This window comes from Myotis brandtii, unplaced genomic scaffold (assembly GCF_000412655.1).
Source record: "Myotis brandtii unplaced genomic scaffold, ASM41265v1 scaffold854, whole genome shotgun sequence".
In the NCBI taxonomy this organism is placed as follows: Eukaryota; Metazoa; Chordata; class Mammalia; order Chiroptera; family Vespertilionidae; genus Myotis; species Myotis brandtii.
In genome coordinates this window covers 349,554-355,020 of record NW_005371468.1, presented here as the reverse complement: position 1 = coordinate 355,020, position 5,467 = coordinate 349,554, and positions in this window count along the sequence as shown.

The following is a 5,467-nucleotide window of genomic DNA, read 5'->3' as shown; positions in this document are numbered from 1 at the left end:
AGTGTAGCTCCTAGAAGGGAGACAAAATTTGGGCAGGCAAAGTCACCAGATGTCTACCTCACACATCTATTTGGGAATCTATGGAGGCAGCTCAAACACACCTGGAGATGGAGATCGGGCAGTGATTCATGCACAGGCATGATGAAACTGTAAGAATGGGTGAAATCACCCAAAGAGAAGGGTCAAGGGTAGATCTCTTGGAAACAGTAACAATTAATAGGCAGATGAAAGAAGAGGCAGAGGTGATTATAAGTTAGAGCAGAGATGTAGGAAGTTGTGTTTGATGTTGGACAAATTCAGCTTGTCTGGTCAATAAGACATGCATCTGAGGAGGTACAGCCTTCTGCTAGCAACCTGGGCATCTTTAGTTCAGAAGTTGTATACAGTATTGGGAAGCCACCAAAAAAGAAGAGGTTGTTAAACTCAGGCACAGGGATGATTTTGTCCAGTGAGGGGGCATGGAGAAAGAAGAGGGCCAAGGTCAAATCTTGCAGAAGTGAACATATAGATAGCAAGGGAGGGAAGAAGACCCCAGGAAGGGACCTGAAAAGGAATCTTTGAAGAAGTAGGAGGTAATCCATTCTAAAGGCAATGGGCATTTCAAGACTCATATAGTCAATGGAGGCAAATGCTAAAGATAGGCTATGTGTGATAAGGACTGAGAAAAGAATGGTGGATCAATAATGAGGAGGTCATTGATGTTTCCAGTAGGAACCATTTCAGTGGAAATTAGGGGCAGAATCCAGTCTGTATGGGTTTAAGAATGGGCAGGACAGGAAGGAGAGATGTAGAAAACTGAGTAGCGTTGTGGGAAGTTTCATGGCGGGTTGTGGGAAGACTTGAGCATGTGTAGGCTGTGGGAAAAAGTCTGGGCTGTGTCCTTCCACTCTAATCTCAAGGTAATTTCAGTTGCTTTCCTTGAGTTCTGTTACATCTTTCTGAGATAACAGGGTCCAAAACTTCCCACAAACTAGATGTTGGCAAACTTTTGTTATAAAGAGCCAGTGAGCAAATATACTAGGCTTTGTTGGCCATAGGGTCTTGTTGCAACCACTCAACTCTGCCTTTGTAGTGCGAAAGCAGCCAGAGACAATATGTAACCAAATGAACATGGCTGTGTTCCAATGAACTTTATTTACAAAAAACAGGCAGAGGTCAGGATTTGGCTTGTGGGCTGCAGCTTGCTTGACCCTTGCTCTAGGCTCATGGAAAGGGATTGAAAATGCAATAAATGGGGCAATTGATGAAGCAAGAATAGGATCAAGACCTCAGGGGAACATCTTTGCCCCAGAAATAAGGTTCTTGCATCTATTGGGGCACTGTTGCAGTCTGACTTCTTCTTTGTGTGTCTGCCTTGTGCTCCTCCACTGTGAGCACCTTGGGGCCCAGAATGTTTCACAGCAATGATTCCAGAACCTTCCACACAGGAGGTGCTTAGACACATATGTGGTTGAGAGATGCAGGACTAGGAAGGAGAGGAAATTGAAGAGGTTCAAAGGGAAAGGTCTCTATCATCTCAGTGATTTAGAAGCCATGTGATTAGCAACCCCACTTACCTCTGTTGATGTTTAAGCAGGAAGCCAACTCTTCTCCAATGTTTCAGATTCAGTCCTCCCGAGAGGCAGAGGTCGTCCCATCTCACAATTACAGAATTCCATGGGATTTACCCAAATGGAGATCTGGGTAGGACTCTGAGCATTGGGGAAGAAGACAAAGAGGGTACCTCCAGACTGGTCCTGAACTTGCTGTGGGGACAGTCGGGAGGGAGGCTACTGCAAAGCCCTGGCGCATTATGGAAGGATGTAAAGGTGGAGTGGGGTGGCGAGGAGCCAAATAGCTCCTGGATAAATTTCTTTTTTACACTCCTATAACAAGTTAGACCATGTCTAGCTGTTTCTGGCCTCCATTTTTTTTACTTCCCTGGGAAGGGATGGGGCCAAGCAAAAGTTTGGAAGGCGGAGTGTGAAAAAGGAAGTTCCCTTTGTGCAGCTCATCTTTGGGAACGGGATTCCAGAGACTGGAGGCTGAGCTGAGAGGGACCAAGCACAGTCCATCCCTGATGGGGAACTGAAGTCCACTCTGCCCTGGGAAGCAGGCCTGCAGACTAAGGCAAAAGCAGCAGAAAGCAGAGGGTGAGGAGGTGGGATGGGTCTCTTGGCAGGGAAAAGGGTAAGGGCATCTTCTTACCCTTTTACCAACTCAAATGATGTCATTGGAGTTGAGTAAGGGGCTCAAGGGAAGTGTTCAATCCTGGCTATTCTTCCTAGGTTCTCGCTGACTTTCCAACCTACCCTGAACACATCCCATTTCCCCACATTTCAGTGTTTATGTTTGTGGTTGCCTCTCCTTGGCCTTCCTGGTCTCCTTCCTCCTATCTTCTTCTTCTTCTTTTTTTAATTTTTTAAAAAAATATATTTTATTGATTTTTTACAGATAGGAAGGGAGAGGGATAGAGAGTTAGAAACATCGATGAGAGAGAAACATCGATCAGCTGCCTCCTGCACACTCCCTACTGGGGATGTGCCTGCAACCAAGGTACATGCCCTTAACCGGAATCGAACCTGGGACCCTTGAGTCTACAGGCTGACGCTCTATCCACTGAGCCAAACCAGTTAGGGCCTCCTATCTTCTTGAACTAAGTCCTTTCTATTCTTCAAGTCTTAGATGCTACTTTCTCTAGGAAGACTTCTTAGATTCCATTCTCTATTGGGAGCAACACTTCTCTCCTCTGGATTCCTTGTCTGTCACTAGAGAAGTCATTTAGCCATTATCATCTAGTAGTAACAAGTATTGAGGACAAAAGCCATTCCCCAGGCAGCTCTGTCTTCCCTTCACCCATAGAACATTACCCAGACACAGGCCCTTTGGAAGTGGGGACTGTACAAATACTGTACAGGTGCAGGCTGGTGCAGCATTCTCTTGACCAGGTCCCTATGGCAGTTCTCTCTCTGCTAAGTTAGGGCCCTGTATGCACCAGTCATAACCTGTAGCTACCAGAATCCTGGACACTCCTCCTCTAGTAGCTCCAGTCCCTCTGTTAATTCTGCTTCTGGTCAATCCTAGAATGAACCCAGAGCATTCTTTACCTACCTTACAACTTTCTCCCCTTATCCTATGGGATGTCACCAAGGGGGTCCCTCAACCACATTGATTCAGGAAGCAGATTCTGGGCTGTCCATGTCCTTGTAACCTGGCACACCCCAGAGCCCTGGGTTTTCACATGCTAGTCAGAGGGCCTATCTGGCTCTCCCATGGAACTGGCTATAGCATTATCTCAGCCATATTGGCTGATTTCAATCCCAGTTCACGTTTGGTCTGGGTCAGAGAAGTACTTACTAAATGAACTTAGTGATGTACATGTGCGCATGGGCAGTGCCCCCAAAGAGATGTACTAAGCTTATGGTGCATGTTAACTTGTAAACGAACATAACTTACTTCTTGCCCTTGGGCAAGTGACACCCCCCATCTTCACCCCATCAGTATCGTGGTTTCTATCCTTGAAAAGACAAGCAAGTTGGACAAACTTGCAAAGTCCCTGCTAGTCCTAATCTCCCATTGTGTCCTGGGTCTATCTCAGCTTCTCAGAACAGAGATGACAGCCATGAGGGAAGGATTCCTGATCGAGGTGGCAGGGATTGGAACCTCACCTGGCTGTTGAGGCCCTTGGTGATTTGTGCTTTGGAGCTGGACGGTTTTGGACCTGAGGACGAAAAGAAAGGATACTTTTCCCCCAGCAAGAATCTGAAAACGTTCTTTACCAGCAGGACCACAGGAATTTGAGAACTCACTGTCCAATAGGGAAGCCACTGACTACATGCGGCTATTTAAAAGTAAATGAAATTAAATACATTAAAAAAAAGTCAGTTCCTCAGTTGCAGTAGCCACATCTCAAGTGCTCAATAGCCACGTGTGGCTAATGGCTACCCACATTGGATGACGCAGACACAGAACATGTCCATCTTCACACAGACATGTCTAAAGGCCCTAGCCAGTTTGGCTTAGTGGGTAGAGCATCCCGGGTTCGAGTCTAGTCAAGGGTACATACTTGGGTTGCAGGCTGAATCCCTGGCCCCAGTCCGGGTGTATGCGGGAGGCAACGAGTGGATGTTTCTCTCTCACATTGATGTTTCTTTCTCTTTCCTCTTCCCTTCCACTCTGTCTAAAAATCAATGGGAAAATATCCTCAGGTGAGGATTAACAAAACAAAACAAAACAAAACAAAAAAATGTCTACATCACAGCAGTCTTCTAGACTAGTAGTTTTCAACCTTTCTCTACTTACTAATTACTACAATTTCAACCTTTCTCTAACACATAAACTACTGAAATTCTGCAGCACACCAAAAAATACATTATATTTTTTGCCGATCCGACAAAAATAGGTATAATTTTTATTAACACTGGACTACCATTATGTTGGCTCTTATCATTTTTTAATTTGACAATCTAAGGGAAAAGAGATCAGTGCCCCTGACTAAAAGTCGGGTATTGGATGTTTTAAAAATTCTGTGGCACACTGGTTGAAAATCGCTGTTCTAGACCAATCTTTTGCAAATAAAGAAACTGAGGCACAGAGAGGAGATATGACCTCACCAAGCATGTTATGGGCAGATCAGGGCCTAGAGAAAAGGTGCCCTGACCCCCAGGCCTGACTCGCTGTCCTCTTCCCTGCTGTCTACTTCATGTTTCTTTGGACTCCCAACTCAGGGCCTCTAGTGGGCCCAGCACTTGGGCCAGGCGGCTGGGCTGGTCCCAGGGGATGTTTATGACTGAGCAGAGCTCCAGATGCTGCACATTCTTCAAAGGGTCAGACCTGCCCCCAGGCACTCAGGGAATTAGCTTCTCTGAAGAGCCCCAGATCTTCTTTCCGGAGCTGCCCTCTTCCTGGCCAGCCTGGGAGGCTGGTTGGTTCAGGAGCGCTGTCCGGGCTCTCCCATCGCCTTGAGTGAGGCTCAGAGGCTGCGTGGATGGCCTGTTGGAGAGGTGCTTCTGGGCGAGGAGAGGCAGAAGTGGGGCAGGAAATTGTACCCCTTGCATCTTCCTAGGTCTACAAGTCCAGCTTAAGGGGCATCTGGGAACTGGGCTTCGGCCACATTTGGCGGGAAATAGACCTGCCTTCACCTGCAGTGCTGTGGGGGGTGGGGGTTGATGTAAAGAGCAGAGAGTGAGGCATCCTGGGGTGGGGATAGGGAGGTGAGAGGCCAGGGGAGGGGGCGCCCGGGAGCGCCCTGACCTCGCCGGCTGTTGGGAGGCGGAGGGGGATGGGAGTTGGGGGAGACGAGGGGGGCCAGGCAGCCAATGGGAGGGAGGATCTCGTTTCAAAAGGGTTAACCCACAGCCAATGGGAGCCTGGGGGAGCGGATACTGCTCACTCCATTCAAGAATCCCAAGTATTCAAGATGGACGGCAGGGAGTGTGGAAGGAGAAAAGGGGCACGGGAGGAAGAGCCAGATCGCCGAGGAGAGCGC